Source organism: Ceratotherium simum, chromosome 14, assembly GCF_057802395.1.
Source record: "Ceratotherium simum simum isolate JZ-2026a chromosome 14, ASM5780239v1, whole genome shotgun sequence".
NCBI classification, from domain to species: domain Eukaryota; kingdom Metazoa; phylum Chordata; class Mammalia; order Perissodactyla; family Rhinocerotidae; genus Ceratotherium; species Ceratotherium simum.
The window spans coordinates 40,433,861-40,457,746 of NC_141913.1; the positions used below are offsets into that span (position 1 = coordinate 40,433,861).

The 23,886-nt window shown below is 39.9% G+C and overlaps 1 pseudogene; it reads right to left on the bottom strand.

Annotated features, from left to right (window-relative positions):
* Positions 1–5,919: 5,919 nt before the first annotated feature.
* LOC101406771 (uridine diphosphate glucose pyrophosphatase NUDT14 pseudogene) lies at positions 5,920–6,564 on the bottom strand (annotated as a pseudogene).
* Between the last annotated feature and the right edge of the window lie 17,322 nt (positions 6,565–23,886).

Genomic DNA, 23,886 nt, shown 5'->3' on the forward strand with positions numbered 1-23,886 from the left:
CATTCTAAATGGAAAATCCAAAAGTTGCGCAACACATTTGGTCTTCTCTAAAATGAGAGTCCATCTAAGATGTGAGAGTGGCAGTGACAGAATGTCTTTCCTCAAACTCACCATCCAGGTCTCTGAATTTCTCTGGAAGACTCACCCCCAAACCCCTATTTAGAATGTCATATGCCTCAAATATGTATTTTTTCCATTCTAAGAATACAAACATTAGGGTGTCAAGAGTTCATTTTTGGTTTGGGGTTAATATCCACCTAAGTATTTTGGCAGGGACAGGGCATTTTGACAATACAAATGCCTTTCCGAATTTCTCACAGCACTAGTTTGAAATGTCTGTAATCAAGAAAGGAGAAAATAATTTCTCTTTTCCATTAAATATGCAGTGGGAAAATAATAATCTGAAAGAAAATTGAAATTCTCTCTGTGGCATGCTCAATAAATGACGTTTAGATTATATTAGAAATATTATAATTCTATTCAGGTCAGTTAACTGAATAAAAAATGGAATCTAAAATGAAGCTAAAACATTGTATTAAGTATTACAATGTGCACCTCCATCCCTAGGTAACGTGGGAGGGTGGAAGTGTAACCACAGGCCCTCCAGGACCAGTTCAACTGACATCTTATCAACAGAGTAATTGAGTGGTTTTTCAGGAACTGAGAACCCTTGTCTGGTTCAGGCTGGTTGAGACCACCAACTCATCAGCTGAGTTTGCACAAATGCTCGGTAAGTGACCTTTCTGATGTCAAGGAGTTAAAACTCCACCCTCAAATCATGGTAACACCTCCATTTTGTGAATATGCATCCTATGAACAAGCAATGAAGCTTGACTACATGTGTGCAGATAATCAATTACTTCACTTCTCCTTACCTCCAATCATCTATCTCTACTCTTCAGACCGCCCTCCCATTCATCCCATAAATTGTGCCCCAAGCCCTGGATCCGGGAGACAAATCTGATGGTACGTAGCCCCTGTCTCCCTGAAGATCAATCGTGCAGAATAAAGCTGATTTGTTTCCCAAAAGCTGATGCTGTAATAATTGTGGGTTTTTTTGTTTGTTTGTTTCTATGTGTATTGAGCAAGAGAAACTCCAGTTTTGTTTGGTAACAGAAGGGCCGAAGGCTCTGGAGGCAGGACAGACTCAGTGAGAACCTGGCCTCCACACACCTGAGTGGCTATATTTGATGACATTCTTTGTGAGTCAGTTTTTTTTCGCCTGAATCTATCAGGTTTCTGGACTCTCAACCAAGTGAAGGCTCTGATGAGACATTTGAAAGTCCAGATCTAAATCTAGTAGGCTCTGGACCAGTATGTGTTTCCCGGGTGGGGGTGTGTGGGGGGGTGGTAGACTTTCTCCATTGATGGGGAAGACATGGGCAGGATGCTCACTTGTGGAGCTGGAGGCTCAGCCCCTCAGCTGTCCTTCCTGGGTTCCACTGCTCTGTACCTTTTTGGGGGCTGGAATACTTTCTCCAAAAAAGGCTGACATGATCCTCTAAGCAGTTTTCTGTCCTCAAATAATTCCTTTCTTTTGTTTGTTTCTTTATCTATCCAAGTAAGACATCCTTTAGGGCTCTTTAGTATTCCAAAGAGGTATTTGTTACACTTATTTTCTTATCTGTTGGTTGCTTGTAAGTGCTTGTGTGGGAGTGAAGTGATAGCAGAGTACTGCTAATTGTTCTGCTTCAGAATCATCTTTCTCCTGCTGCCCTGGTGGCCACTTGATTGAGTGATTGAGTTCTCTTATCCACAGTGACCCCTCCTTCCCATCACCCAGGGCTGCATACTACATCCAGGCTTATGGCTTCCTTTTCTTTTTGACTTGTACCTACACAGACCTGAAGCAGAACCATGCATCTTCCTATGAAGATATGAGCTTGACGGTCACTAGAATAAAATCAATCAGAGAAGGATGCTTTCTTTCAGACCCACCCACCCTTCTCTACAACCCTTTCCCTGAGGGACTCTGTTCCTATCCTTAAAAGTTTATCAATGGTCCAAGGACCTCCTCCCTTTTTAGGGTCCCCTTTAGGCCCCTCCTATCTAAAAAAGGATTCAGGGCCTCCTCTCTGTGTCTTCCTTAAGTCCTCTGAGTGTGATCAAGTTAATCCCGAGGTTGGCAAACTATGGCCTGGCAGCCTAAGGTTTTACTGGAATACAGCCAAATCCATTCCTTTTCCCAGTGTCTATGACTATTTTTGTTCTGCAAAAGCAGAGTAGAATAGTTGCAACAGAGACTATATGTCCCACAGAGCCAAAAAAATTTACTATCTGGTTCTTTAAGATAAAGTTTGCTGATCCCTGAGCTAACCTAAAGGAAAAACATCTGAGATAAAATGACAATGTTGATTACGGCTACTGTAGCTATTCATCACAGATAGCTTATTTTCACTTTATAGGACTCTTGCTGTTTAAACCGGAAGGAGTGACTTCCGCCAAAGAACACAAACAATATGTGGGGAGCAGCTGTGCCATTCATGGCATCCTGCAATTGCTGGTAGGTAGTTGCCCGCTGCTTTAATGTAGTCTTGAAATGATGTATGTCAAGATTCTCCAGACCATCAGCATCTCCTGGAATCCTGTTAGAAAAGCAAATTCTCAGGTCCTACCCCAGGCCAACTAAATCAGCAACTCTGGGGATGAGGCCAGCAATCTGTGCTTTAACAAGTCCTCCAGGTGATTCTGAAAGATGCTAACATTTGAGAACCACAGATATATGTAAAACGGTTTGGTAAACTTTAAGGAGTTAGACAAAAGGTTGCTATTCTGTTATGTGTTGAACCAGCTTTGATGACATAGAAGGAAGAAGGAGGAAGGAAATTACTGGGCTAGACTTCTTAAAGAATTCTTTTTTCGTATCCAAGCATCTAAGTAAAGAGATGTCTAACATGCTGTAGTGGTGAGCATACAGAACTAGGTTACTGAGTTCTAGGTTGCATCTAGAGAGAAAAAAAGGTGAAGTTAATTACTGGGGAATTGGTCAAAGCAAAGAAGATTCCTGTACATAAACTCTTCAATGATCTTTCAGACTTTCTACTTGAGATTAACAGTGATCTGCAAATGGCCTTTGACTAGTGGATTCAACTGTAGATATTATGATGATAATTCCCATTTTGTAAAGTAATCCAAAGATGGAAATGAGGCTCAGACTTTGACTTATCCAAGCAAACCCAACCAGTCAAGCCACAGAACCAGAATATGACCCAGGACAGTCTGCTGCCAAAGGTTTTGTTCTTTCTGCTATAGCACGTGCTTTCCCAGGATGGGGGGAACAAAAATTTCCCTAAGACCTTACCGATGGCACCTGTTAAAACTGCTTCTGCTGAGCTGCTCTGCATTTGGCTGGCTCGGTTTGGGTTTCCTGGATCTCTAACTGAACACAAAGTGATTGGAAAGCCCAGTGTTTGGCGATAAGCACATTGCATCTAGAAAAGCACAATGTGTTCTTCACAGTCTCATGGAGGGCGTGCCCTCTTTGATTCTCTGTGTGTAGTGACCAAGCAGCATGGCAACCTGGGGAAAATTACTTCATTGCACCACAGCTTTAATGTACTCCTTTGGACCACAAATTCTCCAGGAGCATGCTCAGTTCACCCAGACAATGATCAACAGAATCACTGCAGGATTGGGGTGGGTGAAGCTTGGCAAAACATTTTAAAAATTCAGTATTCCTATTGTTTTTCTAAAACAAATTGTTGAAATTATTCTTGCGGGTATGCAAACAGTCTACTAGGAAAGCATGTAGCAATCATGAATTTAAGAATAAAAATTGAGGAAGCACTGCAGTGGATTGTGAACTCCTAGAGGATTCTCCAGCCCTGCCTGGACACTCTCCGTATCCCAGTGCCTGCCACTGTACCTTGAACATAGAAGGTGCTCAGAATACGTTCAGAGGATCACAGAATGATAAATCTGTCAAGAGACATTAATTATCATAGTGATGCTAGAAAGAGACTCCGAAGCACAGGAGGTCTATTTTCAAGACTATTTTTAACACATGTCAAGGTCCTAAACTATTATGGTGGACATTAATAAATGGGTATGCTACAGATGTTGACAGGGTCTTAGTCTCTTGCCTATAATCCATCACTTTGTAAACAAGTCTTTTCTCCTCTTACGGCTTCACAGTGGCCAAGTCATGCTAACCTTAGAAAATACAGGTCACTTTTGCAATTTGATAATCATCTTACCATTGATGGTACTGTCTTCTGCCAGTGCCCCCCAGCCCAGATGCCCTCATTAGGGCAGCAGAGGGAAGACAGAGTTACACTGCACCAGCCTGTAGCCTAGACTTGCCAACCCCAGTTGAGGACCAAAGCAGAGAAATGAGAACACTCTACGTTAGGCTTTTATTAATGCTGTGCTGCTTCTGTGCGTGAGAACGTGAAGGAGAATGATGAAGAGGCTCAAAGGAGAAAGAGATGCAATCTTAAACTCTGCTGGACACAGAGAACTTTGGAAATAGTCCAAGTTAGTTTGGTATAGATTGGTCTGCTGCTGCTGCTAACATAAAATAATTTCGGTGAAAACCCAGATCTGTAGAAAACAGATATAAGTAAAAGTTAATCCAAATAAGGTATTGATCTTATTTCCCACTCATCTCTCTTCTGGTGATAAATCACTCTCATCTCAAATCACAGCTCCCTCACGATGAGGAGAACTTTAGTTTTTGACTGTGAAGTCTAACACTATGGGCTTGTGCATTGTGTGAAAGGGATGGGCCTTTCCTGTGACTGGGATGGAGGAGCTGGGGGCAGAGCAGTGACATCTCGCAGAGCCCCAAGCCGTGGCAACGGTGGGGAGCCTCTGCGAGAACAGCTGGGCTCCCATAAGCAGTCAGATCCCAGCATTGCCACAATTGACATGGCCATGCGGGGCAGGGTGAAGAGGCTGGGGCAGATGCTGAGCACCAAGGGGACAGATAGACTCTTCACAAAGTTTTGACCAGATAACACACTCAGGAAACACTGGCCTGCTCTGGGCTCAAGAGGATGCACCATGATTGGTCTACACTAATCGTGATTATCTTGTTTTGCTTATCTTGTGATGATCTTAGCTGTAGGCACGTGACCTAACTCCGGCCACGGAGACCTAAGGCCCCTGGGAAGATTTTCCTCTCTAGTTCTAGTTGTTTAAGGAAGAGGGTTATTGATGTGTGAAAAGAGGTTTTCTCTCTTCCTTCGCAACTGAGGAGGTGATATCTGGATCTGCGGTAGCCATTTTGTAACTGTATTAGTTTCCTGTGGCTGCTGTAACAAATTACCACAAATCTGGAGGCTTAAAAAAACAGAAATTTATTCTCTCACAATTCTGGAGACCAGAAGTCCAAAATCAGTATCACTGGACTAAAATCAAGCCCTTGGAGGCTCCAGGGGAGAATCTTTGCCTCTTCCAGTTACTGGTGGCTGCTGGCATTCCTGAGCTTTAGGCTGTATCATTCCAGTCTTCAAGGCCAGTATCTTAAAATCTTTTGTCTCCTTCTTCTCTGTGTGTTGTCAGATCTCCCTTTGCCTCCCTCTTATAAGGATACATGTAATTCCATTTAGGGCCCACCTAGATAGTCCAAGATAATCTCCCTCTGTCAAGATCCTTAGTCATATCTACAAACACCCTTTTATACCATCTAAGGTAATATTCACAGGTTCCAAGGATTAGGATGTGAATTTTTTTTTTTTTTTTTTGCTGCGGGGGCGGGGGGACATTTTTCAGTTTGCCACACTGACTATAAGGGGAGAGCCAAAAAAAAAAATCACTTAGAAGGCTATCTGGAAACCTAATGCCACCGAGCTTCTGAGTTAAGCAACCTTGGATATATCTAGCTGTAGGCTTTTTTTTTTTTTAAAGCTATGCAAGCCTTTGTTGGGTCTGCAGGGTGAGTGGCCAGGACTGGCCTCTGTCCTATCCTCTGGATTCTCACTGGGAACCCAGGCCAGGGGCCACCAGGCTGAGGAACCATGAGATACCAAAGATGACACTGAAGGTCTTAGGGACATCCAAGTTGTCTGTGAAGGCCTGGGTGCCATCCAAAGGCAGGCGCATGACCTCAGTGAGTTTGACCTCCACCACCAGAACCTCCCCCAGGCTGCCATGCTTGGCATCTGTCACCTCTGTGTAGAACATGGTTTAGCTGGTCAGTCTCACTCCAGATTTGCATGTGGCGACCCAGTGCCAATCAGAGGGGGCCAGGTGATAGCCACACTCCCCCCAAGCCTCCTTGCAGGCCACTTCCTCCAGCAAGAGCTCGGGCTGCCCCATGAGGCCGGCGTATAGCTTGTATGTCACCCCTGCCAAGCAGGGCAGGGCTGCCTGCAGCTCCTGGGGCCTGTCCTGGTCCTTGGCTACCAGGGACCCTGGGAATTGCTGTTCACCTTGCCTGCATACACAGTTGGCCAGAACTGCTTCACCAACACCAGGCTCTTCTGAGAAGAGATGAACTTGAGAACGGTCACACTGTCGTGTCTTCATCACGTCCCAGGACGTCTGGGTTCCATGCTGGCCTTAGTGCAGTGTGCGTGGCCACCAGTAGGGGAGGCTGCAGTGCCTATGCCGCCCCTTCATGTGCTCCACCGCTGTGATGGCTGTACTGGCCTGGGGCCCACATGGGCCTCGAGCCCTCTGTAGCCTTCTTTTGATGAGAGATAATGGACTCTTATTTTTAAAGCTATATTTTATTCTGTTACTTGGACTTAAAAATACTTGGCTGGAAAAAAACATTGGCAACAACTTCTTGGAAGCAGGTTGATTCTTAGCATGTAAACTGGTAAGGGTTAAGCAGGGTTTCTCAACCTTAGCACTGTTGATATTTTGGGCCAGATAATTCTTTGTTGCTAGGACTGTCCTGTGCATTGTAAGATGTTTCGCAGCATCCCTGACCTCTACCCACTAGATGCCAATAGCAACCCCATTCCCAGTTGTGACAACCAAAAATGTTTCCAGATATTCCCAAATGTCTAGGGAGAAGTGGCTTCTTCCCAGTTGAGAACCACCAGGCTAATGCTATAATATTGGGGATATTTAACTAATGCTATAATATTGAATATTATTTAACAAAATAACATGAATTTATTTTGTAATAAGAGATGCCTGACATCAGAACATTCAGATTGTATTTGTCTGGAGAATACAACTTCTGATCCTTCAGTTCCCTGTTGAGGGACTAAAGTTGGTTTATGTGGAGAATGTGCCTGCAGTATGAATGCCACAAGACAGCCACCTTTGGGTATAACTTAGTTGATTGTGTTTGGGGGTGTACAACTAAAAGTAACTGCATTTGGTTATATAGAAGGTATCCAGTCAGGTGTTTTCTTACTTGACCTATTATTGTCTGTGCTTCACGCATTCCTGGAAGATGGAGAAAGAGTCCAAGCACTATTGTGTTTTTATTTCACTTGTTTTTTCAGACTTTGCTCCATAGCTTTGACAACTCTTCTGGCCGGGATGATAATGATTCTTCTGACTGTGAAATAATCTCCATGTCAAATTTTTACACTTTTGTACTTGTCTTGCTTATGGTAAAGTGTGTGAGCTTGATTATCCACATGTGTCCTCCGAACTCCACCTGTACATGTCTGTTCAATATCCCCATTTCTGCAGTTTGCTCATGATTACTTTGAACTGTCTTTCTGTGTAACTGAACTCCATGCATCCTTCAGGAGCCAGCTATGTCCATGTTCACCAAACAATGTTTCTTGATAACTCCAGTCAATATGACACTCACAGTATTTACTGCTTGGCGTTTGATTGGAGATTTGAGATTGATCTGCATCTCGTATTTTTCTTTAATTATTTCATACGTCCAAACCTTGTTTCCTCAGCCAAAGCATCAGCTCCTTGAGGGAAGGACACCTTGTCTTTACTATAATATTCTGTAACCTCACTCCCAAGCAACTCTGATTTAAAAAGAGTGCTGGGCACTTGGAAGGTACTCCATAGGCAAGGTACTTTTTGAGCTTATCTGAATGAAGACTGTCTTAGTAGGACAGCAGTCTGGACTTCATTTCACGCAGAAAAGGCTGCTTCCCAGGGTGACATCCAGCCTGGCTCTCAGCCGGGAGTCCTGTTGGAAATAAGCTGGGATGGAGTGGTTTTATGCCAACCTGGGACATGCTCAGTTTGTCCTCAGTATGCCTGTAAAAAATAAGTCTATCTTTAGAAGGCTTGGTTTGCTGAACCTCTCTGCTTCCAAAGCAGTTGATTAGAATCCTCTGTGGCAGTGACTATTCCAGAGGCAACAGTTGATAAGAGTAGCTCAGGATTTCAAGGTGTGGGTTGAAAGAAGTCCTTCAAAAGAAGACTCCAAATACCAGGGTTTTTAATCTCATAAAGGGGCTTTGGTACATGGAGAAAGGGCACCTTTCCGTAAACAAAAGTGTGGTTGTTCTTAAACCCAGGGGCATTGCTTTTCTGTGAGCTCTCAGCAATATTGAAAGGAATTTTCTATATTTCATCAATTCCAAGACACATTTAAGAAGTATTTTTACATCTATGAATTCAGGGTACATCTTGCCTTCATAACTGGCCAGTGGTTCTGGGCTTTGGTGGTCATTTGCGACATGGAGATCCAAACTTGCAGAATGAATGAATGGGAGTTGGAAGAAAATCCTAGAGATGATAGTTCATCAGTGTTTTTAAGTTGTATCAATAGTGTTGAACTAAGGCATGGCATGGAGCAGAAAAGGACATGTATTATGGAGGAGTCATGAAGTGATTGATAAGTGTCAGATGCGGAATATGAAATAGTGATAGGATTAGCTTATTTTTCCTCTTGATGGATGCACAGAGTGATATATGGAAACTGGCTAAGTCAAAGTGAGTTTAAAAGAGCTCCTTCTGTAAATTTAAAATTCTGCTTTTAGGTGATAAGAAAGCATTGGGACATATTTTTTACTGACAGAATTATTTGTTAGTGATACATGCTGCAATAGTACATCTAACATGCAATATTTTCCTAGATTCTGTGAAATAAGCATCAAGGGGGTTTTGGTAACATGAAAAAATGAGTCAATAAAATTATTCTCGGGGCTGGCCCAGTGGCATAGTGGTTAAAGTCGCGTGTTCTGCTTCAGCAGCCCGGGGTTTGCTGGTTCAGATCCTGGGTGCAGACCTACTCACCGCTCATCAAGCCATTCTGAGGTGGCGTCCCACGTAGAGCAACTAGAAGGATGTACAACTATGACATACAACTATCTACTGGAGCTTTGGGGAGAAAAAAGGAAAAAAGGAGGAAGATTGGCAACAGATGTTAGCTCAGAGCCAATCTTCCTCAAAAAAAAAATTATTATCATGGAATAAAAAAGACAGTATCTTAAGATTCAGGTATAGAATTTAAGAACTGGGAAGGAATCAGAGTTCTAGTATCCTTAGTTACTATTTAACAAAGATGTTCCCCTTTGAATGACTTTTTTTTCCTTTTCTCCTTGCTTAAGCTTTTTGTATTTTAATTATTTTTGACTATTGGGATTCCATTGCCATCATTAATAAGATGAGAACCAGTAATATTGGTGGGCCTTCTACGTATAAAGGATCTAAACTTCATACTGATGCCTCAGCTACCCTGCTTCTTGTGGTTCTGCAACAGAGAGCTACCCAACCGTGTGCCTTGAATCGGTTTAGGTAGAAGAAAATATTCATCCCTTTAGCCAAAGAGCCTGGGTGTCTGGAACTGGCTAATTCTGGCCATGTAGAGCCTATATTTTCACTCCAGTGTTGTAAAAACATTATCCTTCTGTAGGTATGTCCTGACATGGAGAAGATTGGGAAGCACTGCTCTAATAGATGGGTTGCTGGTGGCTGCTCTGAAATAATATGGAATAGATAAAATTAAGGACTTTATCATCTCCAAGGTCCTGCCACTGTTTACCCAGGTTTTGTCCAAAAGTTTCCCAGTAAGAGTCCATACCATTACTGCACTTGTCCAAGCATATTTCTTTCTACATTTGCAAACCCAAGGAAGTCTGATCAGAATTTATATTCCTCTTCCCAACATATTTGAAGGAGGAACTTTGGTACTAAAGTAAGGAGTTAAAACACTGAAATCAGTATCAGTTCCACAAAGGGGGTCCTCAAAATGTGGTTCTTGGACCAGCAGAATCAACATCACTGGAAACTTGTCAGAATGGCAAAATCTTGGGCCCCAATCCAGATCTCTGAATCAGACATTCTGGGATGGAGCCCATTATTTTATCCTTTTTGAAGCCCTCCAGATGATTCTCATGCTTGCTTAGGTTTGAGAACCACTGATCTATAGATCAGAACACAAAAGATAACAGAAAAAGTAGAGCTCTTGGTCTCTTGCCCAAAAGATACTGGAATATGGGCCCCATAATAGGGGTCATATTTGTCCTACTGTCTTTTTTGTGACTGTGGGCACATTAACTTAGCTTTGCTGGACCTCAATTTCTCCCAGTGTAAAATGAAGGCAAGGGGTTAGATCTTCTCTTTGTTCATCACAATTTTTTTCATTGCCCTCTGTAGTTTTAAATTGCATCAGGTACTGTTTAGTATCTCTTACAGAACTATGGAGGTGAGGGTATGAGTGGGAGTTGCCATGTTTGCACAATCCTTTCATGATGTTGAGGAAAGGAGGAACCATCTTTCTTCACGGGTGCAACAGGAGTTAGCCCAACCAGGGCTTTTCCTGCTTGATGACTAGCAGATTACTGTGAAAAGGATGAGGGCTCAAGACTTCGTTACTAGTCTCTGGGTTCTAATCCTGGCCCTGACATTAACCCTTACTGTAATATAAGACAAGTCTTAATAACTCTCTGGATCTCAATTCTTCTGCTTGTGATATAAGAAATCAACTAAGGAAACAGAGTTTTATGTACCCAGTACAATGATCAGCAAAGAGCAGGTATCCAATAACTGCTCCATTTTCTTTGCTTTTCAACTCAAATCTATTCTTTGGAATTCTCCAGTGTTAAAGACTGCTTTGTAGACATTGAATATTGATTCCCACATTGTTACACAGGTTCTTAAGCTTATCTCTAGAAGGAAGCATTTGTTGACAGCCAGTTAGTGTTCTCGTTAGCTCACGTGGTTATCCTTATCCAACAAAACCTGTCTACATGCCTCCAATACAATATTTATTGAGAACTCTAGGCAGTGTTGACAACTTGCTGCTTATATGTACCAGCAGATTCAGGGTATCCTGTAATTCTAGATTTCCTCTCTAAAGTTGCTGTCCAAATTACATAGCACACCCACGTTTAAATGGGAGGAACATGAATGTGTGGATATCAACAAAATGTCTTACTTTAATGAAAATTGTCCTACCAATAAGAGATTAGAAGCAATGTCTTCCTTTCAGTATTTACGTATTTACTCATGCTGTTATTTTTTTATAAAATCTTACAGTTCTTAATATCAGTGATGTACCAGACACTTTCCAATAGTTGTTCTATTTAGTTCTTACAACAGTTTTGTGAGATAGGTGGTATTGCCTCCATTTAAGATGAGGAAACTGAGGCTCAATGTGAGTAACTTTCCAAAGGTCACTCAGTATGTGACAAAACCAAAATATGAACTCAAATGTTTTTCTTTCCAGGTTCAGTGCTCTTTCTACAGAAGCAAAGATCTCCTAAAAACTTATGTTTGCTGGGTAAATGGCATTAGTGTTTGCATAAGAGTTTCTCTGATTCAGGAAGGTGCTGAGATGGTGTTAAAATTCAAGTTTAATCAATCAACCAATTAGAATTTATTGAATGCCTGCTGAGTGCAAGAATTGCAGTTGGTGCTATGAGAAATAAACAACAGCAAAAAGGATCAAGTCATCCCAGTGTAGTGAAGGAAGAGAAATATATATACATAGAGCAATGGCTCATCTTATGAGGCATCAATGAGTATTCCAAATGAGAGGGAGAGGCGAAGAAAGATATGAGATTAGGCAGCTCCCTTGCATCAAGGCTGAGCAGGAAATGTTTTTTCTGACTTGGCATGTCTATCAAGTTTTGTTATGTTTCTGGTATTATCTTATTTAATTTTTACAACAGCCCTGTCCCTCTTTTACAGTTGAGTAAACCAAGTCCCAAAGAAGTGAAATTAACCTCCGCAGTATGTACGTACACTTGGCAAGATATAGGGATGGGAATCAAACCTGGGTCTTTCAAGTCCAAGTCTGATGCTCCTATGACTTCATTCATTAGAACTAATTCTAGAAAAGGCTTGTTAATATTTATGCTTTCCCCAGTGTAGGCCTATAATAATTTGAATGCCAAGAATCAGGGGTTTAAAGACCACAAGATTTTATTTACTTGCTGATTGTTTCAAGGAATTGCATAGGGAAGGAGCAATGTTCCTTCAAAAGAAAGGCTTTTTTTTCAAGCAGCTATGCTAGTGATAAGGATTCAAACATTAAAAAGAACAGTTTAAGAAGTGACATCAGCATCATAGCGGAGTGAGCTTTCCCCTAAACTCTTCCCCCAATAAGATACAACAAAAGGAACAGTCACAGACCAACAATGGACTCCTAGACAGAGAAAAGGAAGATCGGAAAGATCCACACTGCTGCACATCTGAGAGTGGAATGTGCTGGGGCCACCAGAGGAAGTGGGGAGAGGAAAGGAGAACTCCTCTTTCTCCTCATCAGATCAACAATCCCGGTCCGCACGGCTCCTAGAGAGGGGGGGCCCTCTGTGGGGAAACCGTAGCTCTTCAGGCTCTCTCAGCCAGTGGGAAACTCCCACACAGAGGACTTAGAACTGCTACAGGGGTAGCATCAACATCTGAGCACCCCAGGAGAGCAGATAACGAGGGGTGAGCGAGAAGCACCCCCATGCCAGGGACCCAGTGCACAAAAGAGAAACCCTCCCCCCTGCATGCTGGACACTGCAGCTCAGCTGACCAGACCAGACCAAGTGGCTGGCCGATCACAGTGAGCAGCTGGGGCAGAGGGCAGGGGCCTCAAATTACACAGCCCTTAACCCCCACACAGTGGCGTAGGTGGAAGTTGCCACCAGATATTTCCAGGATGAGGAAAAACAAAGCCAATACAGGAACCATAATGCAAAGGTACATGAAATCACCAGACCAGAAGGAAAATGACAAGCACCCAGAAACCAACCCTGATGACATAGCCTAAATGACAGAGATTTCAAAATAGCTATCATAAAAAAAACTCAACGAAATACGAGATAACACAGACAAACAATTCAATGAGATTAGGAGTTTATTCACAAAAGAGATTGAAATCATAAAGAAAAACCAATCAGTACTGATGGAGATGAAGAACACAATGGAGGAGATAAAGGAGAATCTGGAATCTTTAAAGAACAGAGCTGACAATATGGAGGAAAGTATTAGCATTATAGAGGATAGGAATACAGATACGCTCCAGATGGAAGAGGAGAGAGAACTAAGACTAAAAAGAAATGAAGAAAGTCTCCAAGAAATATCTGACTCTATTAGGAAATATAACATAAGAATTATAGGTATTCCTGAGGGAGAAGAGAGGGAAAGAGGAACAGAGAGCCTATTCAAGGAAATAATGGCTGAGAACTTCCCAAATCTGGGGAAGGAGCAGGAAATACCAGTAAGTGAAGCCAATAGGTCGCCTAAATACGTCAACAGGCAAAGGCCTACTCCACGACATGTAGTGGTAAGGCTGGCCAAAGTCAATGACAAAAAAACAATATTAAGGGCAGCTAGACAAAAACAAACAATAACGTACAAAGGAACTCCCAACAGGCTCTCAGCAGATTTCTCAACAGAAACTTTACAGGCTAGGAGAGATTGGAATGATATATTCAAAATACTGAAAGACAAAAACTTTCAGCCAAGAATACTCTATCCAGCAAAAATATCCTTCAAATATGATGGAGAAATAGTAACTTTCTCAGATAAACAAAAGCTAAGGGAGTTCGTGGCCACAAGACCCCCACTACAAGAAACACTTAAGAAGGACCTCAGGCCTGAAAAAAAGAAGAGAAAGGGAATACAAAGCTTGGAGCAAGGAGAGAAATAGGTAGACAAAATTAGAAAAATAGTAGATCTTTACTGGAATAGGTTAGCAAACACTTAAATACCAAAATCAAAGATCAAAGGAAGGAATTCACCAAAAATAAATATAACCTCATCACTGCAAACACACACCCACAACACAAGATAGAATAAGGTATAACAAGAACGAATTAGAATGGGAAGAGGAAAGTAATTGAATTGACTTAGTATAAGGAAATAAAAGGTCATCAGATAATGGAGTATCTCATACACAAGATTTTTTATACAAACCTCAAGGTAACCACTAAACAAGTAATCATGACAAAATCACTTATGAAAAACAAAGAGAAAACTAGAAGAGTTATAAGACAGACCAAACAAACTGAATTGGCAGCCTGAAACAAATGGGACAAGAAACAAAGGAAATGGAAAATAACTGGAAAATAAGTGACAAAACAGCAATATTAAGCCCTCATATATCAAAAATTACCCTAAATGTAAATGGATTGAACTCTCCAATCAAAAGATACAGAGTGGCAGGATGGATTAAAAAGCAAGACCCAACAATATGCTGCCTCCAGGAAACACATCTCAGCTCTAAAGACAAGCACACAGGCTCAAAGTGAAAGGATGGCAGACAATACTCCAAGATAATGGCAAACAAAAGAAAGCAGGTGTTGCCATACTCATATCAGACAAAGTAGACTTCAAGATAAAACAGGTTAAGAGAGACAAAGAAGGGAAATATATGATAAAAGGGACACTCCACCAAGAAGACATATCAATTATAAATATATACGTACCCAACATAGGAGCAGCAAAGTACATAAAGAAACTATTAACAAACCTGAAAGGAGACATTAACAACAACACGATAATAGTAGGGGATCTTAATACCCCACTTACATCAATGGATAGATCATCCAGACAAAAAGTCAATAAAGAAACTGTGGACTTTAATGAAAAACTGGTTGAGATGGACCTAGTAGACACATACAGAGCACTCCATCCAAAAACAGCTCACTACACATTCTTCTCAAGTGTGCATGGAACATTCTCAAGGATAGACCATACGTAGGGCAACAAAGCAAGCCTTAATAAATTTAAGAAGATGGAAATCATAACAAGCATCTTTATAGACCATAAGGCTATGAAACTGGAAACGAACCATGAAAAAAAAATTGGGAAAGTGACAAAAATGTGGAGATTAAACAACAGACTACTGAACAACTGATGGATCATTGATGAAATTAAAGGAGAGATCAAAAAATATCTGGAAACAAACGAAAATGAAAATATGCCATGCCAAACCATATGGGATGCAGCAAAAGCGGCCTTGAGAGGGAAACTCATAGCGATACAAGCCCACCTTAACAAACAAGAAAAAGCCCAAATAAGCAACCTTAAATTATACCTAACAGAACTAGAAAAAGAACAAACAAAGCCCAAAGTCAGCAGAAGGAGAGAAATAATAAAAATCAGAGCAGAAATAAATGAAATTGAGACCAAAAAAACAGTAGAAAGGATTAATGAAACAAAGAGTTGGTTCTTTGAGAAGATAAACAAAATTGACAAATCCTTAGCCAGACTTAGTAAGAAAAAAAGAGAAAAGGCTCAAGTAAATAAAATTAGAAATGAAAGAGGAGAAAGTACAATGGATACCAAGGAAATACAAAGGATTATAAGAGAATACTATGAGAAATGATATGCTAACAAATTGGGCAATCTAGAAGAAATGGATAAATTCTTAGACTCATACAACCTCCCAAAACTGAACCAAGAAGAAATGGAGAATCTGAATAGACCAATCACAAGTAAAGAGATTGAAATAGTAATCAAAAGTCTCCCCAAAAATAAAAGTCCAGGACCAGATGGCTTCTCTGGTGAATTTTACCAAACATCCAAAGATTTAATACCCATCCTTCTCAAACTATTCCAAAAAATAGAGGAAGATGGAACACTTCCTAACTCATTCTACGAGGCCAACATCACCCTGATATCAAAGCCAGAAAAAGATAATACAGAGAAGGAAAATTACAGGCCAATGTCGCTGATGAACACAGATGCCAAAATCCTCAACAAAATATTGGCAAACTGAATACAGCAATACATTAAAAAGATCATACACCATGATCAAGTGGGATTTATACCAGGGATGCATGGATGGTTCAACATCCGCAAATCAATCAATGTGATACACCACATTAACAAAACAAAGAATAAAAACCACATGGTCATCTCAATAGATGCTGAGAAGGTATTTGACAAGATACGACATCCATTTATGATAAAAACTCTCAACAAAATGGGGATAGAAGGAAAGTACCTCAACATAATAAAGGCTATTTATGACAAACCCACAGCCAACATCATAGTCAATGGGGAAAGACTGAAAGCCATTCCTCTGAGAACAGGAATGAGGCAGGTGCCCACTCTCACCACTCTTATTCAACATAGTACTAGAGGTTTTGGCCAGAGCAATTAGGCAAGAAAAAGGAATAAAAGGAATCCAAATAGGCAATGAAGAAGTGAAACTCTCACTATTTGCAGATGACATGATTTTATATACAGAAAACCCTAAAGAATCCATTGGAAAACTATTAGAAATAATCAACAACTACAGCAAAGTCTCAGGGTACAAAATCAATCTACAAAAATCAGTTGCATTTCTGTATGCTAATAACAAACTAACAGAAAGAGAGGTCAAAAATATGATACCATTTACAATTGCAGCAAAAAGAATAAAATATCTAGGAATAAATCTTACCAAGGAGGTGAAATACCTATACAATGAAAACTACAAGACACTATTGAAAGAAATCGATGATGATATAAAGAAATGGAAAGACATCCCATGCACAGGGATTGGAAGAATAAACATAGCTAAAATGTCTATATTACCTAAAGCAATTTAGGGATTCAAAGCAATCCCAATCAGAATCCCAAGGACATTCTTCATGAAAATAAAAAAAAGAATCCTAAAATTCATATGGGGCAACAAAAGACCCCAAATAGCTAAAGCAATCCTAAGAAAAAAAGAGCAAAGCTGGAGGCATCACAATCTCTGACTTCAAACATACTACAAAGCAATAGTAACCAAAACAGTATGGTACTGGTGCAAAAACAGATGCACAGATCAATGGAACAGAATTGAAAGCCCAGAAATAAAACCACACGTATATGGACAGCTAATTTCTGACAAAGGAGCTAAGAACATACAATGGAGAAAGGAAAGTCTCTTCAATAAATGGTGTTGGGAAAACTGGACAGCCACATGCAAAAGAATGAAAGTGGACCATCTGCTATCACCATTCACAAAAATTAACTCAAAATGGATCAAAGACCTGAAGGTGAGACCTGAAACTATAAAATTCATAGAAGAAAATATAGGCAACACACTATTTGACATTGGTCATAAAGGAAACTTTTCAGATGACATGCCTACCCAGACTAGGGAAACTAAAGAAAAAATAAGCAAGTGGGACTTTATCAGATTAAAGAGCTTCTATAAGACAAATGAAACCAGAATCAAGATGAACAGACAACCCACCAGCTGGGAGAAAATATTTGCAAAACATATATCTGACAAGGGGTTAATCTCCATAATATATAAAGAACTCACACAACTGAACAACAAAAAAACAAACAACCCGATCAAAAAATGGGCAGATTAAATGAACACACACTTCTCCAAAGAAGATATACAGATGGCCAATAGGCACATGAAAAGATGTTCAACATCACTAATCATCAGGGAAATGTAAATCAAAACAACACTAAGATATCACCTCACGCCTGTTAGAATGGCTGTAGTCACCAAGACAAAAAACAACAAATGTTGGAGAGGATGTGGAGAAACAGGAACCCTCATACACACCTGGTGGGAGTGCAAACTGGTGCAGCCTCTGTGGAAAACGGTATGGAGATTCCTCAAGGAATTAAAAATAGAAATACCCTATGATCCAGCTATCCCACTACTGGGAATCTATCCAACGAACCTGAAATCAACAATCTAAAGAGGCTTATGCACCCCTATGTTAACTCAAGGCTGATCTTCCTCACAAAAAAAAAAAAAAGAGAGAAAGACAAACACCATATGATCTCACTCATATGTGGAATGTAAACCAACACATGGACATAGAAAACTGTATTGTGGTTACCAGGGGCAATGGGGGTAGGGGGTGGGCACGAGGGGTGAAGGGAGACATATATATGGTGATGGACAAACAAAAATATATAACCCAAAATTTCACAATGTTATAAACTATTAAAACATCAAAAAAAAAAAAAAAAGAAGAAGAACAGTTTAAGATTTTGCAAACCTCTTTAGAGAGACTTCCATCCCCCACTCCCCAAATACTTCTCCAAGCACTAAATTGCCTACTAGTGGGAGGGAGGTACAGCCTTGGTATGGTGTAGGCTGCTAAAAGCTGTGGGCAGCCTTAGACCGTGAGGCTGGGCTGACACGGGGCTCAGCCTGGTTGCGGGTGAGGCGGAGGCTTCCCAGGAATTAGAGTCACCATGAAGATCAAAGCAATACCTTCTACCTGGAAATCACCAGCGAGGCCAGACAGAGGAGCAGTTTTCAAACGTTTTGGAAAATTCAGGCAGCTGCTAAGTAGCCTCCCTGGGGTGGTGCCAGGAGCCTGGGAAGTGACATCTGTCTGGCTACTAACTGCAGTTGTAACTTTCATGGGCATCAACCTGCAGGGCTCTGATGGGAGGCGGCAAAACCAGATGGTAAGTGAGACCACTGTTGCATGAAAAATAAATGTTAGCCCAGCCCTGAGGAATGAAGCTGACCCGAAGGGAAGCACGAGCACAAACTGTTTGCTTAAGAAGAAGATATCTGAGGGGGAATTTGAAGTGTCTGTTTTATTTTGTTTTGTTTATAAAGAAAATTTTAAAAAATGAAGGCTTCTTTTGAAGCAGAAACTTAGTATTTTGGATAAAAATGTCTAATATATTCCCAAAGAGTAACCTAATTATAGAGGGATGCATGCTGCTCATGATGCTTCCTGATACCGGAGCAAAATCTCACCTCCATAGTAGACATAGGAATGGTCCCAATTTAAAAAGTTAAAACGTATTAAAATGGGGACCCGTCCCATGGTGTAACCGTTAAGTCCGGCACACTCTGCTTTAGCAGTCTGGGTTTGGATCCCGGGCGCAGACCTACACCAGTTGTCAAGCTATGCTGTGGTAGCAACCATGTACAAAATAGAGGAAGATTGGCATAGATGTTAGCTCAGGGCTAATCTTCCTCAAGCAAAAAAAAAAAAAAAAAGAGGGAGATTGGTAACTGATGTTAGCTCAGCATGAATCTTCAGCAAAAATATATATATATATATTAAAATGTCCTTTAGAGTCCAAACAAATTAGAAAATTGAAATTCTGTAAAAGCTACCACAAAGATGTGTGTGTAGTAAAAGTCAACAAATACTTATTGATAAATTACTCTTATTTTTTCCATTTTGAACTTTTACCAGAAGCCTAATCTCCCTCTGAATTCTCACCGCAGTATCTCTGTGTTTAGTCTGGTGTCAATTTTATTCTAATTCGTAGAGAACTGTTAATACATACTGTTATTTAATTAATAGGAATACTCATCAGAGTGCCCCATACCTGTAATATTACAGTTAAGTTATTATGGACATAATATAATAGGTATGATTAACAAAAATACTCTAAAATGAGCCTGGCTAAGAATCAGTTTTCCCTAATAAGTCACTGATAATGCAAAGTTCTCATTGTAAAATATGTATGGACCACTACTTCTTAATTTATTATTTCACTCTGGCTTATTAGCTTAGATAACATGCAAGTTTCCCCTCGTGCACCCCTAAGCTATTTTGGCATAGTGTATAAATATTGAATGAGAACTTAGATTTCCTCTGTTTCAGTTGTCTTAAGGGTGGAGATATTAAAGCCTAAAGAAGGTAGGCAATTAAGACATATTCAAGTGATTAAATTTTAGACCCAGAATGAACTCTACTGATTATCAAAACCAGCCAAGCCTCTTCTTTATAGATGTGGAGTCTGAGGCCAGAGAAGTTCAGCGGCTTGTTCAAGTTCACTCAGCCAGTGGCAGACTTGTGACCACCCAGGACTCCTCAAGGTCATCAGATCAGTGCTTTGCCTGCCAGGCCACATTTGGCAACTGGTTGTTCAGACCACTGACTTGTGTTGCACATACCTTTGTAGTAGTGCTGTTTTCCCTAGGAGACATAGGGATGAACTATATGATTGATCAAGTTCCTTTCCAGCACAAGTCCCTTTCACAGTGTGCTGAATCCAGCAAGAAAATCCAAGAAGCCTGTCATTTTCTTTACCAGTAAAGGGGCAGTGCCCCCACTTGCAAGCATATACCACCAGCTTACAAGAGAACTCAAACCAAGTATAAATTTTAATCAACATAGATATTTAAGTTACTTCCAGGTTTTAGTTGCTTGAGTAATGCCTCAGCCTCCTTACTGCTACCAGGCAAGGTTGTGACTCTGCCCCGTTAGCTCCATCCTCTTCAACCTATGCTGTGGCTCTCCTTTGAGGACCTTTTGTCATCTTTTCTTACTGGAGTGTTCTACCTTCTCCCAGTTGGAGTAATTTCTATCTCCACTTGGATATGAGCAGCATTTTCTTATCATATGCTCTGCTTTTTTTCCTTAGTACTTCTGTGTTTTCTTGAAGCAAAAAAATCAAGAGAAAAGACCTGGCATCATTCAACACTCACCTGAAATAAACAATTCTCCTATTAGTAAATTTACTAGAATAGTACTAATATATAATTTATATTATTCGCCTTACTGAAACTTCTCCAGGGCTGCCCACTAAAGCATGCACTGGGAACCAGATCAAGGGACCTTTCCTATCTGTCCCTAAAGGGACAGCTTCTCTGTCATTCTGTCCCTTTATTTTTTAAAGTCAAGTTTAATGAGGCATAATTTATATACAATAAAATTCACCCTTTAGGTACATAGCCCCATGAATTTTGAAAGATGCATGCATTTGTATAACTGCCAAACATAATCAAGATTTAAAACATTTTCATTACTCAGAAAAATTTCCTCATGCCTCTCTGGGGCCATTCCCTCCCCACACTCCCAGCCCCGGGCAACCTTGTTCTTTTTGTCCTTATAGTGTTGCCTTTTCTCTAGAATCATAAAAATGGGATAATTTGGCTTGTAACCTTTTGATTTTGGCTGTTTGCATTTAGCGTGATGCATTTGAGAACTATCTGTGTTTTGCAGGTGTTAGTGGTTTATTCATTTTTATTGCTGAGTGGTATTTCATTGTGTGCATTTCACACTCATTGGTATGTGCGTGCATATACCACAGTGTGCTTATCCATTCCCTAGCTGATGGGTGTATGGTGTGGTAGAATCTAAGGTGGCCCCAATGATCGCTGCCTCCTGCGTTTATGCTGTTGATTAATCTCCTCCCTGTAAGTGTGAGTGGGACCTGTGACTTGTTTCTAACCAATAGAATACGGCAAAGGTAACACAATTGTCACTTCCATGATTGTTACCTTATATAAGTTTCTGTCTTAATAGAAAACTCATTTAGAGACTGTCTTTGCTGGCTTGAGAAAGTAAATAGTCATATTGAGGAAGTCCACAGGACAAAGAGCTGAGGGTGGCCTCTAGGAGCTATAGACAGCCTTCGGATAATAGGCAGCAAAAAGCTGAGACCCTCAGTCATACTGAAGGGAGGAAATGAATTCTGCCAAAAAAGTGAGCTTGGAATCAAATTCTTCCCCAGTCAATCCTCCAAATGAGACTGCAGCTCAGCTAACCTTGAATGCAGCTTTGTGAGAACCTAAGCAGAAAAGCCATACCTAGACTCCTGACCCACAGAAACTATGAGACAATAAATGTGCATATTTTTTAAGCCGCTAAATTGAAAGCTATCCCACTGGTATTTCAAATTCCAGCAGGGTTATCCATAGTGGACAGGTTTCAGTGGAGCTCCCAGACTAAGACAGGCTAGGAAGAAGGACCTGGCCACCCACTTCTGAAAAAGTTGGCCATGAAAACCCTGTGAGTAGCAGTAGACATTGTCTGATATAGTGCCCGAAGGTGAGAGGATGGCTCAAAAAGACTCGGCAGGCTTCTGCTTTGCTGTGCACAGGGTTGCTAGGAGTTGGAATTGACTTGATGACACTAACAAGAAAAAAAAATTTGTTTTAACTTTTTATACTTGTTGCACAGCAATAGAAAACTAATATATGCTGATTTTTTCCAGATTTTGGTGTTTACAAATAAAGCTGCCGTAAACACTTATGTACAGTATGGGTATTGACCTATGTTTTTATTTTTTGAGGGGTAAATACATAGCAGGGGAATTTCTGAGTCACAGGGTAAATTTATATTTAACTTTTTACGTAATTCCCAAACTGTTTTCCCAACTGCCTATACCATTTTACAACCCCACCAGTGATGTATGAAAGTTCTAGTTGCTCCACATTCACATCAGCAGTTGGAATTATCTGGTAAATTTTTAGCCATTTTAATAGGTAAAATTTACCTATTTTAATTTTTAATTTTTTTAATTTACTCTAATGACTAGTGATTTTGAGCATTTTTTCATGTGCTTATTTTTTTCCATCTCATCTTTTCTTTGATTAAATATCTATTCAAATTGTTCACCCGTTTTAAGAAATTGTTTATTTTGTCACTATTAAATTGTGAGAGTTCTTTATGTCTACCAGCTATAATCTTTTAACAGACAGGCTTTTTACAAATATTGCCTCCCAGTCTGTAGGTTGACTTTCCATTTTCTTATTGGTATCTTTCAAATTGCAGAAATTTTTAGTTTTGATGAAATAAAACATTGATTTTTTCTTTTACGGATTATGCTTTTGGTGTTATATCTAGGATATCTTTGCCTAATCCAAGGGCACAAATATTTTCTCCTATGTTTTCTTCTAGAAGTTTTATAGTTTTAGGTTTTACTTTTAGGTTTCTGATCCATTTTGAGTTAACATTTGCAAGGTACAATATATCTATTTTTATTTTTTTGTATACAAATTTCAATTATTCCAGCAACATTTCTTTTCCATTGAATTGTCTTGAGCCTTTGTCGAAAATCTATTTCACACACACACACACACACACACACACACACACACACACACACACTTCCATTTATAGATTCTCTATCCTCTTCTATTGGTCTAGGTATTTATCCTTTCATCAATGCCACACTATCTTGATTATGCTAGCTTTAAGTAAGTCTTCAAAATCAGGCAGTGGATGATCTTCAACTTTCTTTTTCAAAATAGTTTTGGCTATTCTAGTTTCTTTGCTTTTTCATATAAATTTTGGAATCTGCTTGTTAATTTCTACAACAATGCCTCCTGGAATTTTGATTAGGATTGCTTTGAACGTATAGATCAACTTGGGAAAAATTGACATATTAACAATACTAAATATTCTAATCCATGGACGTGGTATATCTATCAATTTATTTAGATCTTCTTTGATTTTTCTCATCAATGTTTTGGAGTTTTCAGAATATAAACATTGCACATCTTTTGTTAGATTTACCTCTAAGCATTTTATGTTGTTTGATGCTTTTATAAATGGTATTGTTTTTTAAAGTTTCAACTTCTAATTACTTATTGCCAATATGAATATAATTGAATTTGATGTATTGATATCCTGCAGCTTTGCTAAATTCACTTTTAATTCTAGTAGTTTTTTGTAGATTCCTTGCGATTTTCCACATAGATAATTTTGTCATCTATTAATAGAGATGGTTTTATTCCTTTCTAATCTGTATGCCTTTTTATTTCTTATCTCTTATTACACTGACTAGGACCTCCAGTATATTGAATAGGAGTGGTAAGGTAGACATCCTTGCCTAGTTTCCCATTTGAGGGGAGAAGCATTCAGGCTTTCGTCATTAAATATGATGATAGCTGTAGATTTCTTTTTTGTAAATTAC